Source organism: Anolis carolinensis, chromosome 3 (assembly GCF_035594765.1).
Source record: "Anolis carolinensis isolate JA03-04 chromosome 3, rAnoCar3.1.pri, whole genome shotgun sequence".
NCBI classification, from domain to species: Eukaryota; Metazoa; Chordata; class Lepidosauria; order Squamata; family Dactyloidae; genus Anolis; species Anolis carolinensis.
In genome coordinates, this window is record NC_085843.1 from 112,683,528 (window position 1) to 112,693,758 (window position 10,231).

The following is a 10,231-nucleotide window of genomic DNA, read 5'->3' on the forward strand; positions in this document are numbered from 1 at the left end:
GTTCAGGGGGTGCCTTTGCTTTCTTCTAAAGCTGAGAGAGTAGAACCTGTCTTAGTCACCCAGTGGGTTTCCACGGTTGAGCGGGGATTCAAACCCTCACCTCCAAAGCCATAGTCCATCACTTTAACCACTATATCAAGCTGGCTCTAAAGTAATTGCTGAGTTTAGTGGAACTTTTTCTAGAGTCCTATAATGTGATAGGCAGATATGTACATCAGGTAATAGAGCCATTCAGATATTCTCCTCCTCCCAAGTCCTTCAAATTTTCAAGGATAGTCAACAGTCAAAATTGCTTCACTCTCCTATATTAATATTGTCTCTATGTAGCAGATGCTTCCGAGAAGACCCAAAGGGTGGCAGGATCCTGGAACACACCGACTTAATATGAAAAGTCACCTGCCCTAATACCCTAAGAAGTGCTTAAATGTATTTTGCCTGCTGCAATAGGTGGAACCTGTTTTGATTGACAACAGAAAAGGATGGACAAATATTAATTTGAACAATAAATTGAAGTGTATATTGATAAAACTTACAATACAGGTCTGAATCTTGGCAAGAGTAGAAGTAGGCAACAGTAGGTTTCCAAACCATACTTATCAACTAATGTTAAACTCACAAATTAGTGTTGATAATTTGTTATTTTTCCACATGTTTCACCAACCTAATCTCTCGATCATGTCTTGAAGAAGAATATGATACATCCAGTTACACCAAAATCTTCCAAGGACTGTCGAATTCCAAGCTGTTTATTTGTTGACTCCTTCCGTTGCCCTATTAAAGTTTATATTTTTTTTTCAAATTAAATTAAAAAATAGTCAGAGAATGTTAAATTCAGGTTATGGACAGATTTCTTTTGATTAAAAGCCTGAATTGCTATTTTCACTTCGATTATTGAAAATCTGCTTTAAGGATAAGCATTTTTAGCCCAGATCCAGAAAGCATCTTATGAAGTACACTGAATATTATCTTCTGTTTCCTGCACTACATTGATTGATATATATATATATATATATATATATTTCCCCCGCCTTTCTTACCCGAGGGGACTCAAGGTGGCTTACAATAATAGGCAAAGATTCAATGCCTGACACAATACATTCACCAACAGTTCTGATACATTAATAACATAACATAGTAAAATACATAATAAAAAAGTTAAAAACATATCCAACTTAAAATCCATTCATCTAAAGTCCTCATATGTACATCTTAGTCCAGACCATGTGATGTACATGTTCTCATTCATTGAATGCTTGCATACACAACCATGACTTCAAGGCTTTCCTGAAGCCCAGGAGTGTTGGTATCTGCCAAATGTTACTGGGGAGGGTGTTCCATAGCCGAGGAGCCACCACCGAGAAGGCCCTGTCCCTCGTTCCCACCAGCCGTGCCTGCAAGGCTGGCAGGACCGAGAGCAGGGCCTCTCCAGACGATCTAAGGATTCTAACAGGCTCATAGGAGGAGATACGTTTGGACAGGTAAGATGGGCCAGAACCGTTTAGGGCTTGGTAGGTCAAAACCAGCATTTTGAATTGGGCTCGGTAGCATATCGGCAGCCAGTGGAGCTGGCTTAGCAGGGAGGTGGTACACTCCCTGTAAGTCGCCCCAGTTAATCTGGCTGTCGCCCGTTGTACTAATTTGAGCTTCCGGGCCATCTTCAAAGGCAGCCCCACGTAGAGCACGTTGCAGTAATCCAAATGGGATGTAACCAGAGCGTGGACCACCGTGGCCAAGTCGGACTTCCCAAGGTACGGGCGCAGCTGGCACACAAGTCTAAGTTGTGCAAATGCTCCCCTGGCCACCGCTGAGACCTGGGGTTAGAGGCTTAGCAATGAGTCCAGGAGAACACCCAGACTGCGAACCTGTGTCTTCAGGGGGAGTGCGACCCATCCAGCACAGGCTGTAACCCTATACCCTGTTCGGCTCTACGACTGACTAGGAGGACCTCTGTCTTGTCTGGATTCAATTTCAATTTGTTCGCCCTCATCCAGTCCGACGCAGTGGCCAGACACTGGTTCAGGACCTGGACAGCCTCCTTAGTGACAGGTGGAAAGGAGTGACAGAGCTGGACATCATCTGCGTACAGATGATACCTCCCCCTGAAACTCCGGATGATCTCTCCCAGCAGCTTCATGTATATGTCAAACAACATGGGGGACAGTACATTTTAATATAATTATAATGAATACATCTTATGGAATCTTTTCTTTGTAGATTGTTGAAATACCAAGAATTTAGTGCTATAGTTCAGGAAATAAATGCAATTTTAAAAAATAACAAAAAGTTGAATTTATTTACAAAAGTGCACAGTAGACAAAATAGCTTACAAAAAGAGTAAGAATTATTTTCTTCATAGGCTTAATATAAAAGATATCCGCAGTAGTTTCATGACACCGTCTCAAATCAAGGTCATAGTATCCAAGGCAAAAACGGTCCTGTGGGAGACAAAGGATTTTGCTAAACATATGATTCAGTAACACAGGTTTACTCAAAGACTAAATAAACAGCAATCCTCACCTGTGGTTTCTTAAAATAATCAAAGTCTGTTCCCGTTTTAATCATCCATTGTTGCATCTGTTGATTTCAAAAGATATTTTTAAAAGTTATTTACATCTCAACAATATTTGAAATGTACTAATTTCATAACTGTTTACTAATGTGAACAACTAATTTAACTAATATATGAGCCAATGCATCAGTAATCAGTGATAAAGTTGCTTGTTTCAATCTCTACAACTATACCTTTAATTTTATATATAGTGATTGCATTGATTGTTGTATTCTCATTAAAACATTTACTGGACATTCTGAATTTTCAAGGAAGGACAATAGTCCACATTGCTTCACTTTCCCATATTAGTATTTTACTGTATATGCAGCAGAAGTTTCAGAGAAGACCCAAAGTATGGAGTGCTCATGGGACACTCCCACTTGATATGAAAAGTCACTTGCCCTAATATCCTAATAAGTACCTAAAGGTGTTTTGCCTGCTGCAAGAGGTGGAACCTTTTTTGATTGATAACAGAAAAGAAGGAGAGGCAAATATTAATTTGAACAATAAATGGATGTAGATATTGATATATACAATACAGGTCTGAATCTTAACAAGAGCAGGAGTAGGCAGTAGTAAGTTTCCAACCACACTTATCAAATAATGTTAAACACACAAACTAGTGTTAAGAACTTGTCATTTTTCCACATGTTTCACCAACCTAATCTCTCGGTCATATATTGAAGAAGAATATGATACATGCAGAGTTACACCAAAATCCTCCAGGGACTGTCGAATATCTTCTAAGCTGTTTATCTGTTGAGTTCGTCCATTGACCTATTAAAGTTTATACATGTTTTTCAAATTAAATTGAAAATAGAACATTTTAAATTCAAGTTATGGATAGACTTCTTTTGATTAAAAGCCCAATTTGCTATTTTCACTTTGATGATTGCAAATTTGCTTTAAGAATAAGCATTTACAGCCCAGATCCACAAAGCATGTTATGAAGTACACTGTGTATTACCATTTCTTTGTAAATTTCGGAAATACCAGGAATTTATTGCTATAGTTCAGGAAGGAACAATAGGGTTCTCTGACAAAGAATTTTAATTCTGTCATCAAACTTGGACATCCCAAAAAAATCCACAGGGTGGTGTCAGTTCAAGAAGGATGAGATGGATCTTTAGCATAGCTATATTTCCCAACCAAGAGACAGGCTTCAATAAGAGGGACAAGGAAGACTAAAAATATAACATGGGGACAAAAACCTCTTCCCGTTATTAATTACTTATTTAAACATAGCCTTCTACACAGGTCCACCCACCATTCATATCCCACCAATGTGTACTATTGATCGGCCTGAAAAAAATACAAAACTAGAACTCAAAGGTATTCACATGTTTTTCATACAGAGGTTGCCAGGCTGAATCTTTGGCATTTCTGGCAAGAAAATGCAACAACCATGTTCTGAAATAGTACAGCTGCTGCTAATGATTGTAGAGCAGGAGTAGGACAAATGCTGCCTGTCTGCAGCTCTCAGGCTTTGCCATAGGCAAGTGCCGTGCCTCCAGTTTTTGGCCCAAAGTGCCAATTGTACCCAGGGCATGGGAATAGGGGACACAGAAGGTGTGTGCAGCCTTCAAGGGTTTGGAGAAGTGTAGACCTAGACTTCTAGGTGTGGATCATCCCAATATATATAGAACATTAAGCCTGGTCAAAGGTGGAATCTAGTAATGGTTGATTCCAAAGTCTTTCTCTTAATTCATATCTAACACATTACCTGGTCTAATTCATCACGGGACATTATGTACCCTTTTTGTGGTATCACATACCACAAAATCACATACATGGGTCTCATACGCAGAACTTTCAGAAACTTCTAGAATTCTTTCTGCTCGTATAAAGGGCCAACTGCCACCAAGCCGACCGTTTCTTTCGATTCAGGATTCGGTTAGGCCTTCTATCGTCTTTGATTTGAACTGGCTTGCTTTACGGTTTCTCTACTCTTTTCCTGTGCTCTTTGGCTTGCTGTTTGTTCTCAAAATGTCTTCAACATCATCCTTCAAGTGTTGTGTCAAGTGCGGAAGGAAGATACTGGAAAAAGATGGTCATAAGAAGTGCCTCATTTGTCTTGGTGAGGGGCATATCGTGCAGGCCTGTGCTCATTGCCGGGCGTTCTCCCCGAAGGAGAGACGGGATCGGAAGTACCTCCTCATATCCTATCTGTATGTAGACGCCTTGTTTCCTGTGACCTTGATGCCCACAAAATTGGTGTCAAAAGCATCAGGGCCATCCAAAGTGAAGTCTGATTCTGTATCAGCATTGAAGCCTTCCTTGAGCTCAGCCCATCTGACTACTGCCAAGCCTGCAACTTCCAAGCCTTCGCTGTTGGCGAAGAGCGTCTTGGCCTCAACAGCAGCCTCCAAGTTAGTTGCAATACCCCGGACTGAGTCTAAGTCATCCTTGAGAACGGCCTCACCAACTCCTTTGGCTTTGGCCTCAAGTCCGAAGCCTTCCTCAGCCCCAGCCTCGATGGCGTCAACTTCCACCTTGCAGGCACCATCCACTTCAACCATTCGGAAAGCCGTCAAACGCTCATTTCAGGAGCCCACTTCCATCCAGGCCAAGAAGGCCAAGACCCTCAAGGCTGACGTCATGGTGAAGGAACACACAACACCAGGCAGATTGGTGGAATTGGTGACTGCGGACCATTCTTGCAAATAGCACCGTGAAAAGAAGCACAGGGATTAGCTTCGCAAAACAGTGACTCCAGCCCTTTCCATGATGCCAACGGAGGGTGAAATCTTGGACACATCACCACTTCATGCCACTCAGGGGACTCCTACCGTCTCTGAGAGTGTGCCTGGCCTTTTAAGGTCATCGGAAGCACCACCAACTGCCACTTGCCTCCCTAGCTTAGTTGAGGCCCCCAAGGCAATGTTGGATTCAGCACAGATACTGTCACTCCTGGTCTTTGTCATTGGCTTTGTGGGATTCAAGGTGACCTACCTACAGAGAGTTGACTGTTCCTTATCACAGTTGGGGAGTGCTGCTCCCACAGTAGGTACTGCTGCCTATATTGTGATGCCTACGCTGGGCATGTGAGAGATGTGTGACAACAAAATCAACTGGTTTGCCTTTCCCACTCTTGCTCTTGAATCCTCACCAAGTTGTCTCAGAGGATGACCTTCTTCGTGTCAGTCCTGAAGCTGCCCAAGCCGGATGGTCCTTATGCTTTCCTTAACTCCCCTCCCCTTTTTTGTGATTCTTGGTTTTTGGAGTTTGGAATCTGAAGTTTGATGGAATACACTTATTAACATTTTTAATAGTATAATTCAGCATTTTATAGCTTTTTTACCTTATAACATTAGTATTAGAATTTTCAAAATCCTAAATTATTCATATTCAGTAATTAATTTTATAGTTGATATTATGCATCTTGTTACTGATCCAATGATTTTCTGGGCAGTGTTTTTTGGGAAAATTAAAGTTCTTTTTGTATTCAATGACTTTAGCATATTTTGATTTTCTGTATCTATTTCCATTATTATTGTGGTTATTATTGCTCTCTTCTTTAATTTTTCTTTATACTTTTTCTCACAACCTTTTTTTTTTATATTTGCCTATCTAAATATCTTTGCATTGTGCTTTTAATAAAATTTTCTCTTCAATTTTTTCTTTTTCTTTTCAATTTAATTTTATTGTACTACTTATTAGTATTGTTAGAGATTTCATTGGGTTATTTCCTCTTTTTGTATTTTTAAATAATTTTCAGTTTGTTAAGATCTATTGATGTTTCATATTAAAAGAAAATATTTATACTATTAGTTGCCTCCTTAATTATTTTCTTTTGCACATAAACGTATGCTCATGCACATGATGACCGAGGCCCCAGCTTTCAAATTGATTTGAACCCGCAGCGGAGAGTTCCGCAGATCCATCACCTAAGGAACGGAGCGGGACCGCAGCAGACTATTGTTAAAAGACCTTTTTTTTCTTCACTTTCCCCTTCCCTGAACTATGTAACAAATCCCCCAATAAAAGTAGCATTCATTTTTAACAGTAACACTCTCTACCTGGTTATTTTGTGTCTTTCCCTGACTCCTTCTTTTGCACGCAATCTCTCTCTCTATCTAACCCGTCCGTCCCTTTAACTCTGGCTGAGGCTCCTCCGCCATAGATTAATACGGCGGGCGATACAAATTGGCTCATATCTTTATCAAAACTACCCCTAGCACACTCCTCTTTTAGTACTAACCCTTCCTAAGGCTCCTGACTCAAGGACCACCAGCGGAACCAAAATCGGTCCAGTTCTCGGCACCTCATCAGCTGACTGTCAAACGGAACCGACTGCTCCTTTCAAGCCAGACTGCTCTCTTCCAGCCTTATCCCGGACTTTCCTCTCCCCGCGACCCGCGGGATGGTTTTAGGAGATCCCTGGTCCCTTTCTGTGAACTGGGGATGGGGGGATCGCTCTCCCGTTGGGGAGACATAGTTCTCCAAGGACCTTCACCCTCTCTACAGCTGCCAGGAGGGTGCCTGGACGGGCGCCCTCCACGTTTCATTCATACCTTCATAATTTTATGAAGGAGAAGAACACTCTTCCCCAGACCTATCCCTGAACTTATGAAATCTTATACTTCCAAAGACTGCAACCCACATGTGCCTCTTCCCCATGCCATCTCTATGAATTCCTTCCACCACAGATGAACTCTTTTCCTCATGTATCCGTGAATTTTCATATTCTATGTACCTGGACACCCTCATGAATCACTGTTGTATGAATTTCTAATCGTTGGGCTAACTTCATGAATTGTGAGATCATGCTGCTAGAACTCCACTTCTATGAATTTCCATATTGGGTTCCCCAGATGTTGTGAACTTCGTTCTTATCAAATGTTTTCAATTGTTTATATCATTCATGATTCCCCTTTATGCAATGTAACCCACCTCTATGGATTCTCCCTTATTTCCTTGAAATCCATCTATCTGCCTATATGTATTTGTACTCTTTGGGATCCCCGGAAAATATGTATTTTTCCCAGCTGGGTTTATATTCCAACTTTATTTTATTTTTCATTTTATTTCATATAATTGTCAAATCATGAAATCAAATAGGAAATATTTTGAACTCAACATGAACCCCAGATCCTATGACCCAGGCTTCCCTTCCCAAAAACAAAAGGATAATCTGCCACAGCTTAACCCAATCAAATTCAGATTGCATGGACAATATAGGGCTTGAGTCGCCAAATTCGGAGTATTGACCTAAAGGTGATTCGCCCTCAAGGCAAACATTGTCATATCTCCTCCAAAAGGAAATCCAGGACACCTCAGGAAGGCGCCCTGCTGAGCCCATCACCACCCATCCCTACTTCCACCTCTGACACCCCAAGGCATATCTGAAATCTGTATACGTGACAGGAACCCTTGATTGCTGTCATTAATCCCTTTAGAATTCGGCCGGGCAGGAATTAATCCGATCTTTCCTGCTCAGTCACTTCATTGTTTCAATAACTCCCGCCTTCTCCTCCCTGATTGGCTCGAGTGGGGACAAAAAGCAGCTCCCTATTGGGCCAGCAGAGCAAGGCGGGAAACGAAAGCCCGCCTCGTTCAACCCTCTAGCCTATCCGCGATCAGATGGGCGGGGGAGCGGGGCGGGAAATTCAAGGGGCTGTCAGACTGAAACACTGTATAAATATGGCTTTATTTTTGATATATGGTACCCTAGTAGACTGAATGATCACTACTAGAGTCCTTTTCAGCTGAATCGCTCAATAAAGACTCCTTGGCGGATTTTCCTTCAACTTTGGCGGACCTTCTTCATTTCGGCTTCAGGTTGTATTGCGGCTCATATTTTCCTATTGGCTCCGCCAAGGTCCGTTCTCTCAGGACCGGATCGGGACTCTCCTTAAGGGCCCGATCCCCAAAAGCGCGGTCGACAACATACACATATATCCTTACTCTTTTATTTTTACTATTTCCTATTTCTCTGAGAAACAATACCTATCTGCTCCTGGAAAGTGACACTTTTACTCTACTTTTACTATTATTAGTATCATTACTCTCTCTCTCTCTCTCTCTCTCTCTCTCTCTCTCTCTCTCTCTCTCTCTCTCCCTCCCTCCCTCCCTCCCTCCCTCCCTCCCTCCCTCCCTCTCTATATATATCTTTTTCAGCATTTTTAAATGTTCAATTATTAGACTTTTTTTAGAAGTTTGGGTCTTCTCTTTTCTCTCCACATTCAAAAAGAGAGGAAGAAGTAAAAAAAAAAGTGAAAAAGGTTGAAAGAGTGAAAATGAAGAAGTTGAAAGGAGTAGGAAGAAAGAAGGAAGAAAAGAAGGAGGAAGACTGAGAGGAAGGTGAAAGAAAGATGAAGGGGAAGAGGAAGAAGGCGAAAAGGAAGGAAGGAAGGAAGGAAGGAAGGAAGGAAGGAAGGAAGGAAGGAAGGGATAAGAAATTAAACTGACAAAGAGGTCAAAAGCAGGACAAGGAGAGAGGAGAGGAGCTGCAGGTGCACCTTTAAGAACAGGAGACATAAGACATAATATGAAAGATGACAATTCAAATAGCTAATATGGAGAGCAATCTCAAAAAAGAATTTAGATTAGAAAGCAACTAAGAGAACCACTGATAGAAACCAAACTAATTTTTATCACAGATGACACTTGAAATCAAGCATACACGTGTAAAAGCTGAGCACCTTAAAAGAAAGACAGGAGCTGGAAAAACTACACAGACTGAAACAAGAGCGTGAACAAGATTAAGCTATTCTGGCATTGATTAGGGCAAGAGACAGAGAGAATTGTGTTTACAAGTCAGAGGGGTCCGGGAACAGCTAAAGCAGTGGTTCTCAACCTGTGGGTCCCCAGGTGTTTTAGCCTACAACTCCCAGAAATCCCAGGCAGTTTACCAGCTGTTAGGATTTCTGGGAGTTGAAGGCCAAAACATCTGGGGACCCACAGGTTGAGAATCACTGAGCTAAAGGAACACACTTGAGATATGATAATGCAGTAGAGTTCCGGTTATCTGACTTAAATGGGCGGGCCGCGTGTCGGATAACTGGATCTGTTGGATAATAGGGAGGCCCGGCATAGGGAAACCCGGGGTGCGTTGCTGTTTGGCAATATTAATTATTATTAAGGGGGTGCTTTGCTAGTGCTTTTGGTGCACAAAGGCAGAAGGAGTTGAACTAAATGGCCCAAGGGGTCTCTTCCAACCGTCTTTGTATTATTATTATTATTATTATTATTATTATTATTATTATTATTATCAACAACATTGAGGCTGTTTTTGTTCCCATTTTGTTTTTTTTACTTCAAAATAAGATATGTACAGTGTGCATAGGGAATTGTTCAGTTTTTTTAAAACTATAGTCTGGCCCTCCAACGATCTGAGGGACCATGAACTGGCCCCCCCTGTTTAAAAAGTGTGGGGACCCCTGCTGTACACTATTATATTGGGTTTCCTAGGAGAGATTCCAGTGTTGGGGAATAACATCAGTAGATAATTGTGACAAAAGGGATTACTACATGACTGCCCTCACAGCTCCCTTGTAGTCTCGGTAGATGCCAAAGGTGGCTGCAAATCTGTATATCACATGCATGGGTCTCCTACACAGTACTTTCAGAACATTCTAGAACTCTTTCTGCTCGTATAAAGGACCAACTGCCACCAAGCTGACCGTTTATTTCTGTCCACTGCAGCAGCAGCACTGAAGGAAACTGCTCCCTGAGTAT

General features: G+C 41.6%; 1 long non-coding RNA gene across 2 annotated transcripts; it reads right to left on the reverse strand.

The window, feature by feature from the left end:
- Positions 1 to 2,264: 2,264 nt before the first annotated feature.
- Positions 2,265 to 8,549, reverse strand: LOC134298013 (uncharacterized). Of its 2 annotated transcripts, XR_010004983.1 has the most exons (4): positions 4,275 to 8,549; positions 3,213 to 3,328; positions 2,518 to 2,574; positions 2,265 to 2,435 (listed from the first exon to the last, which is right to left on the reverse strand). It is a non-coding gene; the product is annotated as an uncharacterized LOC134298013 (long non-coding RNA). The 2 variants fall into 2 exon arrangements; XR_010004982.1 differs by having other exon boundaries at positions 3,213 to 8,549.
- Between the last annotated feature and the right edge of the window lie 1,682 nt (positions 8,550 to 10,231).